We start from the raw sequence: 10,634 nt of genomic DNA, 5'->3' as shown, positions 1-10,634 counted from the left end.
TAATTTTTTTCAAATAAATTCCCATAGACAGCAATGATAATGCTCACACTTCACAAATATTTAAAAATTATTCACAACTCTCACAGGTCCAAGCTGCACAAAAAAACGATGATCGATATGTCCCCTTTCATTTTCCTTTCAACTTTGGGGGGGGGGGTGACCACTGAATTTTTGAGAGATTTTCACCAGAAGCAGACCACCCCTAAAATGAAGAAAATGTCCCTGCCCAGAAAAGTGGCCATTTTGAAAAACCTTCCCTCTGAAAAACGGCCAAATAGTGCGACTTTCGGACGCGACTGCACCCAAATTGCTCATAATTGCAAGACCGAAGTCCGCGTGGGAGGTTCAATGCCATATTACTCCAATTCCTCGATTTCACGACTCTCAGGACTCTCTAATATAGAATATTTTGAGTTTATAACTTTTATTCATGAGCTTGGCGGACAAATTTTGGCCTTTTTTGCAAGGGTGCACCCTCAGACGTGTCCGGACGTACGTGTAGTCCGGGAACTCTCTCATATTGATGAGCGCATTTAATTACCAAGGAGAAGCTGTCAGGAAGATTTGTGCGCAGGCCCCTTGTGCATTTTGCTACATGATGCACTATTGTAGCGTTGTAATCACTCAGTCTTTGCAGAGCAAAATTCTATGCGGTGTAACTTGGTTAATGGTTTTGTAATCTCCGTAAATATGAACGGCCAAAAGCAATTCTCTGAAATTGCCACATGGTTAAGATCGTGGTGATCAGATCGTCAGACGGTGGGTTCGAATCCCACTGGTGACTTTTATTTTCCCAAAGCCTGCTGTCAGTCAGTACCTATAAGAGACTCTAATTTACCCCCGCCAAATACCAACAGTACCTTAGCCCACGGGGTAAGCTCTTCTGCTGGGACTGTCCGCGAAGTCCAGGTGAGCGCCTTAGTACAGGTTCGAGACGTATGGCCGACTCGGCGGCCAGGGCTTAGGGGCTTGTCTCGTTTCCTCCCTTGCATGGTCGCTCGAACTCTTTTTGGAGTTAAATGGATGGGCAGGGAGGAAGTGTGGTGGGCCGGGAACCCCGAGATCCCAGAAGAGTCCTATATGGAAGCCGGTAACTGCTATTCCTTGCGAATTTCAGGAGTCCGTGCGCCTGAATGCTTGGTCAACACCACATAACTTTTAGATTTTTCCCTCACCTATTTCTGGTTTGTTTGTTTTTTTAATTTCCTGAGCGCAAAACTCCCAAGGCAATTTTTTAGGTTGAATACATGGATTTTTTAAATTTAAAATCTGAATTTGAGACTTTTTGTTTCAATGACAGCACACAATTAATTTGTTTTCACGTAAACCCTCACAATGCACCTTTCTGTCTCAGTTGACCTCGCTTTCAACTTTTGTTTCGCTGTTTTCAAAGGGTGCTTTAATAAATGCTTGGTTTTTTTTTTCACGGTAATGAGCATTCCCATATTCAAACACAACAGCCACGCTTTCCCAGTCAGGGATAGGAAGGGTTGGGGCTAGGGTTAGGGATAATAGGGTTAGGGATAGGGTTGGGGTTAGGAGTAGGGATAGGGCTAGAGATAGGGTGAGGGATAATGGTTAGGGATAGGGTTGGGGTTAGGGATAGGGTTAGGGTTAGGGTTAGAGATAGGGATAGGGTTAGGGTTGGGGTTAGGGTTGGGGTTAGGGGTAAGTCTAGGGATAGGGTTACAGAGGGGTTAGGGATAATGGTTAGGGTTAGGGTTGGGGTTATTGATAGGGTTAGGGTTAGAGATAGGGTGAGGGTTAGGGATAATGGTTGGGGATAATGGTTGGGGATAGGGATAAGGTTAGAGATAGGATTAGGGTTAGGAATAGGGTTAGGGTTAGGGTTGGGTTCAGGGATAGGGTTAGGGTTAGAGATAGGGTTAGGGTTAGGAATAGGGTTAGGGTTGGGGTTAGGGTAGGGATAGGGCTAGAGATAGGGTTAGGGATAATGGTTAGGGATAGGGTTGGGGTTACTGATAGGGTTAGAGATAGGGTAAGGGTTAGGGATAATGGTTGGGGATAGGGTTAGGGTTAGAGATAGGGTTAGGGTTAGGAATAGGGTTAGGGTTGGGGTTGGGTAGGGATAGGGCTAGAGATAGGGTTAGGGATAATGGTTAGGGATAGGTTTGGGATTAGGGTTCCCGATTCACTTTCCCCCGGAAAAAATGGCCTGCATGATACTATTGAGGGTGCATTTCGCGAAATGGTTGTATTTCTGCGCGCGAGCTCATAACTATTTTGTGATCCCACGGGTTCTTACAATAAGACACGCCATAATCAGAAGGGATCACAGAAACATTTCTATAAATCCCGAATTTGGGACTGGCAGTTTCCAGTTCGGGTTATTTCTTTCGCAAAAGCCCTAAATTGCGGGCATATTTGGATAGAGGCGGGCGGCGACAGCTGGGCGAACAGTTTTTCTACTTTGGAGGTATCTTCGAGGAAAGGCGAATAAAAACAAATCGTGGATAAAACCATCAAATTGAAATGAAAAGTGATCTTCTGGCGTGGCCATAATCTTGAATTTACGCTGAAAAAGGAGACAAACCTCCTCCGAGAGTCAACAGGCGGCACTTTTTCGCTCTGATATTTTACTGCTTTCCATGGGCGCATATTATGGTGTAGTGCAACCTGCCAGGGTTCAGGGCTGCACTACTACAAATAAATTCCCATAGACAGCAATGATAATGCCCACACTTCACAAATATTTAAAAATTATTCACAACTCTCACAGGTCCAGGCTGCACAAAAAACGATGATCGATATGTCCCCTTTCATTTTCCTTTCAAATTTCGGGGGGGGGGTGACCACTGAATTTTTGAGAGATTTTCACCAGAAGCAGACCACCCCTAAAATGAAGAAAATGTCCCTGCCCAGAAAAGTGGCCATTTTGAAAAACCTTCCCTCTGAAAAACGGCCAAATAGTGCCACTTTCGGACGCGACTGCACCTAAATTGCTCATAATTGCAAGACCAAAGTCCGCGTGGGAGGTTCAATGCCATATTACTCCAATTCCTCGATTTCACGACTCTCAGGACTCTCTAATACAGAATATTTTGACTTTATAACTTTTATTAATGAGCTTGGCGGACAAATTTTGGTCTTTTTTGCAAGGGTGCACCCTCAGACGTGTCCGGACGTACGTGTAGTCTGGGAACTCTCTCATATTGATGAGCGCATTTAATTACCAAGGAGAAGCTGTCAGGAAGATTTGTGCGCAGGCCCCTCGTGCGTTTTGCTACATGATGCACTATTGTAGCGTTGTAATCACTCAGTCTTTGCAGAGCAAAATTCTCTGCGGTGTAACTTGATTAATGGTTTTGTTATCTCCGTAAATATGAACGGCCAAAAGCAATTCTCTGAAATTGCCACATGGTTAAGATCGTGGTGATCAGATCGTCAGACGGTGGGTTCGAATCCCACTGGTGACTTTTATTTTCCCAAAGCCTGCTGTCAGTCAGTACCTATAAGAGACTCTAATTTACCCCCGCCAAATACCAACAGTACCTTAGCCCACGGGGTAAGCTCTTCTGCTGGGACTGTCCGCGAAGTCCAGGTGAGCGCCTTAGTACAGGTTCGAGACGTATGGCCGACTCGGCGGCCAGGGCTTAGGGGCTTGTCTCGTTTCCTCCCTTGCATGGTCGCTCGAACTCTTTTTGGAGTTAAATGGATGGGCAGGGAGGAAGTGTGGTGGGCCGGGAACCTCGAGATCCCAGAAGAGTCCTTTATGGAAGCCGGTAACTGCTATTCCTTGCGAATTTCAGGAGTCCGTGCGCCTGAATGCTTGGTCAACACCACATAACTTTTAGATTTTTCCCTCACCTATTTCTGGTTTGTTTGTTTTTTTAATTTCCTGAGCGCAAAACTCCCAAGTCAATTTTTTAGGTTGAATACATGGATTTTTTAAATTTAAAATCTGAATTTGAGACTTTTTGTTTCAATGACAGCACACAATTAATTTGTTTTCACGTAAACCCTCACAATGCACCTTTCTGTCTCAGTTGACCTCGCTTTCAACTTTTGTTTCGCTGTTTTCAAAGGGTGCTTTTATAAATGCTTGTTTTTTTTTTTTCACGGTAATGAGCATTCCTATATTCAAACACAACAGCCACGCTTTCCCAGTCAGGGATAGGAAGCGTTGGGGCTAGGGTTAAGGATAATAGGGTTAGGGATAGGGTTGGGGTTAGGAGTAGGGATAGGGCTAGAGATAGGGTGAGGGATAATCATTAGGGATAGGGTTGGGGTTAGGGATAGGGTTAGGGTTAGGAATAGGGTTAGGGTTGGGGTTAGGGGTAGGTCTAGGGATAGGGTTACAGATGGGGTTAGGGATAATGGTTAGGGATAGGGTTGGGGTTATTGATAGGGTTAGGGTTAGAGATAGGGTAAGGGTTAGGGATAATGGTTGGGGATAATGGTTGGGGTTAGGGATAAGGTTAGAGATAGGATTAGGGTTAGGAATAGGGTTAGGGGTAGGGATGGGTTCAGGGATAGGGTTAGGGTTAGAGATAGGGTTAGGGTTAGGAATAGGGTTAGGGTTGGGGTTAAGGGTAGGGATAGGGCTAGAGATAGGGTTAGGGATACATGGTTAGGGATAAGGGTTGGGTTATTGATAGGGTAAGGGTTAGGGATAATGGTTGGGGATAGGGTTAGGGTTAGGGTTAGAGATAGGGTTAGGGTAAGGAATAAGGTTAGGGTTGGGGTTAGGGGTATGTCTAGGGATAGGGATAGAGATGGGGTTAGGGATAATGGTTAGGGTTAGGGTTGGGGGGTATTGATAGGGTTAGGGTTAGAGATAGGGTAAGGGTTAGGGATAATGGTTGGGGATAATGGTTGGGGTTAGGGATAAGGTTAGAGATAGGATTAGGGTTAGGAATAGGGTTAGGGTTAGGGTTGGGTTCAGGGAGAGGGTTAGAGTTAGAGATAGGGATAGGGTTAGGGTTGGGGTTAGGGTTGGGGTTAGGGGTAGGTCTAGGGATAGGGTTACAGATGGGGTTAGGGATAATGGTTAGGGTTAGGGTTGGGGTTATTGATAGGGTTAGGGTTAGAGATAGGGTAAGGGTTAGGGATAATGGTTGGGGATAGGGTTAGGGGTAGGTCTAGGGAAAGGGTTAGAGATGGGGTTAGGGATAATGGTTAGGGTTAGGGTTGGGGGGTATTGATAGGGTTAGGGTTAGAGATAGGGTAAGGGTTAGAGATAATGGTTGGGGATAATGGTTGGGGTTAGGGATAAGGTTAGAGATAGGATTAGGGTTAGGAATAGGATTAGGGTTAGGGTTGGGCTCAGGGATAGGGTTAGGGTTTAGAGATAGGGTTAGGGTTAGGAATAGGGTTAGGGTTGGGGTTAGGGGTAGGGATAGGGCTAGAGATAGGGTTAGGGATAATGGTTAGGGATAGGGTTAGGGTTAGGGTTAGAGATAGGGTTAGGAATAGGGTTAGGGTTGGGGTTAGGGGTAGGTCTAGGGAAAGGGTTAGAGATGGGGTTAGGGATAATGGTTAGGGTTAGGGTTGGGGGTATTGATAGGGTTAGGGTTAGAAATAGGGTAAGGGTTAGGGATAATGGTTGGGGATAATGGTTGGGGTTAGGGATAAGGTTAGAGATAGGATTAGGGTTAGGAATAGGGTTAGGGTTAGGGGTAGGTTCAGGGATAAGGTTAGGGTTAGAGATAGGGTGAGGGTTAGGAATAGGGTTAGGGTTGGGGTTAGGGGTAGGGATAGGGCTAGAGATAGGGTTAGGGATAATGGTTAGGGATAGGGTTGGGGTTATTGATAGGGTAAGGGTTAGGGATAATGGTTGGGGATAGGGTTAGGGTTAGAGATAGGGTTAGGGTTAGGAATAGGGTTAGGGTTGGGGTTAGGGGTAGGTCTAGGGATAGGGTTAGAGATGGGGTTAGGGATAATGGTTAGGGTTAGGGTTGGGGGGTATTGATAGGGTTAGGGTTAGAGATAGGGTAAGGGTTAGGGATAATGGTTGGGGATAATGGTTGGGGATAGGGATAAGGTTAGAGATAGGATTAGGGTGAGGGATTGGGTTAGGGTTAGGGTTAGGGTTGGGTTCAGGGATAGGGTTAGGGTTAGAGATAGGGTTAGGGTTAGGAATAGGGTTAAGGTTGGGGTTAGGGGTAGGGATAGGGCTAGAGATAGGGTTAGGGATAATGGTTAGGGATAGGGTTGGGGTTAGGGAGAGGGTTAGGGTTAGAGATAGGGATAGGGTTAGGGTTGGGTGTTAGGGTTGGGGTTAGGGGTAGGTCTAGGGATAGGGTTACAGATGGGGTTAGGGATAATGGTTAGGGTTAGGGTTGGGGTTATTGATAGGGTTAGGGTTAGAGATAGGGTAAGGGTTAGGGATAATGGTTGGGGATAATGGTTGGGGTTAGGGATAAGGTTAGAGATAGGATTAGGATTAGGAATAGGGTTAGGGTTAGGGTTGGGTTCATGGATAGGGTTAGGGTTTAGAGATAGGGTTAGGGTTAGGAATAGGGTTAGGGTTGGGGTTAGGGGTAGGGATAGGGCGAGAAATAGGGTTAGGGATAATGGTTAGGGATAAGGGTTGGGGTTATTGATAGGGTAAGGGTTAGGGATAATGGTTGGGGATAGGGTTAGGGTTAGAGATAGGGTTAGGGTAAGGAATAAGGTTAGGGTTGGGGTTAGGGGTAGGTCTAGGGATAGGGTTAGAGATGGGGTTAGGGATAATGGTTAGGGTTAGAGTTGGGGGCATTGATAGAGTTAGGGTTAGAGATAGGGTAAGGGTTAGGGATAATGGTTGGGGATAATGGTTGGGGTTAGGGATAAGGTTAGAGATAGGATTAGCGTTAGGAATAGGGTTAGGGTTAGGGTAGGGTTCAGGGATAGGGTTAGGGTTAGAGATAGGGTAAGGGTTAGGAATAGGGTTAGGGTTGGGGTAAGGGGTAGGCATAGGGCTAGAGATAGGGTTAGGGATAATGGTTAAGGATAGGGTTGGGGTTATTGATAGGGTAAGGGTTAGGGATAATGGTTGGGGATAGGGTTAGGGTTAGAGATAGGGTTAGGGTTAGGAATAGGGTTAGGGTTGAGGTTAGGGGTAGGTCTAGGGATAGGGTTAGAGATGGGGTTAGGGATAATGGTTAGGGTTAGGGTTGGGGGGTAGGGGTATTGATAGGGTTAGGGTTAGAGATAGGGTAAGGGTTAGGGATAATGGTTGGGGATAATGGTTGGGGTTAGGGATAAGGTTAGAGATAGGATTAGGAATAGGAATAGGGTTAGGGTTAGGGTTGGGTTCAGGGATAGGGTTAGGGTTAGAGATAGGGTTAGGGTTAGGATTAGGGTTAGGGTTGGGGTTAGGGGTAGGGATAGGGCTAGAGATAGGGTTAGGGATAATGGTTAGGGATAGGGTTGGGGTTATTGATAGGGTAAGGGTTAGGGATAATGGTTGGGGATAGGGTTAGGGTTAGAGATAGGGTTAGGGTTAGGAATAGGGTTAGGGTTGGGGTTAGGAATAGGGTTAGGGATAGGGTTAGAGATGGGGTTAGGGATAATGGTTAGGGTCAGGGTTGGGGGGTATTGATAGGGTTAGGGTTAGAGATAGGGTAAGGGTTAGGGATAATTGTTGGGGATAATGGTTGGGGTTAGGGATAAGGTTAGAGATAGGATTAGTGTTAGGAATAGGGTTAGGGTTAGGGTTGGGTTCAGGGATAGGGTTAGGGTTAGAGATAGGGTTAGGGTTAGGAATAGGGTTAGGGTTGGGGTTAGGGTAGGGATAGGGCTAGAGATAGGGTTAGGGATAATGGTTAAGGATAGGGTTGGGGTTATTGATAGGGTAAGGGTTAGGGATAATGGTTGGTAATAGGGTTAGGGTTAGAGATAGGGTTAGGGTTAGGAATAGGGTTAGGGTTGGGGTTAGGGGTAGGTCTAGGGATAGGGTTAGAGATGGGGTTAGGGATAATGGTTAGGGTTGGGGGGTATTGATAGGGTTAGGGTTAGAGATAGGGTAAGGGTTAGGGATAATGGTTGGGGATAGGGTTAAGGTTAGAGATAGGGTTAGTGTTAGGAATAGGGTTAGGGTTGGGGTTAGGGGTAGGTCTAGGGATAGGGTTAGAGATGGGGTTAGGGATAATGGTTAGGGTTAGGGTTGGGGGGTATTGATAGGGGTTAGGGTTAGAGATAGGGTAAGGGTTAAGGATAATGGTTGGGGATAATGGTTGGGGTTAGGGATAAGGTTAGAGATAGGATTAAGGTTAGGAATAGGGTTAGGGTTAGGGTTGAGTTCAGGGATAGGGTTAGGGTTAGAGATAGGGTTAGGGTTAGGAATAGGGTTAGGGTTGGGGTTAAGGGTAGGGATAGGGCTAGAGATAGGGTTAGGGATAATGGTTAGGGATAGGGTTGGGGTTATTGATAGGGTAAGGGTTAGGGATAATGGTTGGGGATAGGGTTAGGGTTAGAGATAGGGTTAGGGTTAGGAATAGGGTTAGGGTGGGGGTTAGGGGTAGGTCTAGGGATAGGGTTGGAGATGGGGTTAGGGATAATGGTTAGGGTTAGGGTTGGGGGTATTGATAGGGTTAGGGTTAGAGATAGGGTAAGGGTTAGGGATAATGGTTGGGGGATAATGGTTGGGGTTAGGGATAAGGTTAGAGATAGGATTAGGAATAGGAATAGGGTTAGGTTCGGGTTCAGGGATAGGGTTAGGGTTAGAGATAGGGTTAGGGTTAGGAATAGGGTTAGGGTTGGGGTTAGGGGTAGGGATAGGGCTAGAGATAGGGTTAGGGATAATGGTTAGGGATAGGGTTGGGGTTATTGATAGGGTAAGGGTTAGGGATAATGGTTGGGGATAGGGTTAGGGTTAGAGATAGGGTTAGGGTTAGGAATAGGGTTAGGGTTGGGGTTAGGAATAGGGTTAGGGTTGGGGTTAGAGATGGGGTTAGGGATAATGGTTAGGGCCAGGGTTGGGGGGTATTGATAGGGTTAGGGTTAGAGATAGGGTAAGGGTTAGGGATAATGGTTGGGGATAATGGTTGGGGTTAGGGATAAGGTTAGAGATAGGATTAGGGTTAGGAATAGGGTTAGGGTTAGGGTAGGTTCAGGGATAGGGTTGGGGTTAGAGATAGGGTTAGGGTTAGGAATAGGGTTAGGGTTGGGGTTAGGGTTAGGGATAGGGCTAGAGATAGGGTTAGGGATAATGGTTAGGGATAGGGTTGGGTTATTGATAGGGTAAGGGTTAGGGATAATGGTTGGGGATAGGGTTAGGGTTAGAGATAGGGTTAGGGTTAGGATAGGGTTAGGGTTGGGGTTAGGGTAGGTCTAGGGATAGGGTTAGAGATGGGGTTAGGGATAATGGTTAGGGGTAGGGTTGGGGGGTATTGATAGGGTTAGGGTTAGAGATAGGGTAAGGGTTAGGGATAATGGTTGGGGATAATGGTTGGGGTTAGGGATAAGGTTAGAGATAGGATTAGGGTTAGGAATAGGGTTAGGGTTAGGGGTTGGGTTCAGGGATAGGGTTAGGGTTAGAGATAGGGTTAGGGTTAGGAATAGGGTTAGGGTTGGGGTTAGGGGTAGGGATAGGGCTAGAGATAGGGTTAGGGATAATGGTTAGGGATAGGGTTGGGGGTTATTGATAGGGGTAAGGGTTAGGGATAATGGTTGGGGATAGGGTTAGGGTTAGAGATAGGGTTAGGGTTAGGAATAGGGTTAGGGTTGGGGTTAGGGGTAGGTCTAGGTATAGGGTTAGAGATGGGGTTAGGGATAATGGTTAGGGTTAGGGTTGGGGGGTATTGATAGGGTTAGGGTTAGAGATAGGGTAAGGGTTAGGGATAATGGTTGGGGATAATGGTTGGGGTTAGGGATAAGGTTAGAGATAGGATTAGGGTTAGGAATAGGGTTAGGGTTAGGGTTATGGTTGGGTTCAGGGATAGGGTTAGGGTTAGGATAGGGTTAGGAATAGGGTTAGGGTTGGGGTTAGGGGTAGGGATAGGGCTAGAGATAGGGTTAGGGATAATGGTTAAGGATAGGGTTGGGTTATTGATAGGGTAAGGGTTAGGGATAATGGTTGGGGATAGGGTTAGGGTTAGAGATAGGGTTAGGGTTAGGAATAGGGTTAGGGTTGAGGTTAGGGGTAGGTATAGGGAAAGGGTTAGAGATGGGGTTAGGGATAATGGTTAGGGTTAGGGTTGGGGGGTATTGATAGGGTTAGGGTTAGAGATAGGGTAAGGGTTAGGGATAATGGTTGGGGATAATGGTTGGGGTTAGGGATAAGGTTAGAGATAGGATTACGAATAGGAATAGGGTTAGGGTTAGGGTTGGGTTCAGGGATAGGGTTAGGGTTAGAGATAGGGTTAGGGTTAGGAATAGGGTTAGGGTTGGGGTTAGGGCTAGCGATAGGGCTAGAGATAGGGTTAGGGATAATGGTTAGGGATAGGGTTGGGGTTATTGATAGGGTAAGGGTTAGGGATAATGGTTGGGGATAGGGTTAGAGATAGGGTTAGGGTTAGGAATAGGGTTAGGGTTGGGGTTAGGGGTAAGTCTAGGGATAGGGTTAGAGATGGGGTTAGGGATAATGGTTATGGTTAGGGTTGGGGGGTATTGATAGGGTTAGGGTTAGAGATAGGGTAAGGGTTAGGGATAATGGTTGGGGATAATGGTTGGGGTTAGGGATAAGGTTA

Source organism: Acanthaster planci, linkage group LG01 (assembly GCF_054643075.1).
Source record: "Acanthaster planci isolate LZ-2023a linkage group LG01, COTS_SCS, whole genome shotgun sequence".
Taxonomy (NCBI): domain Eukaryota; kingdom Metazoa; phylum Echinodermata; class Asteroidea; order Valvatida; family Acanthasteridae; genus Acanthaster; species Acanthaster planci.
Note: the sequence above shows the minus strand (reverse complement) of the source record.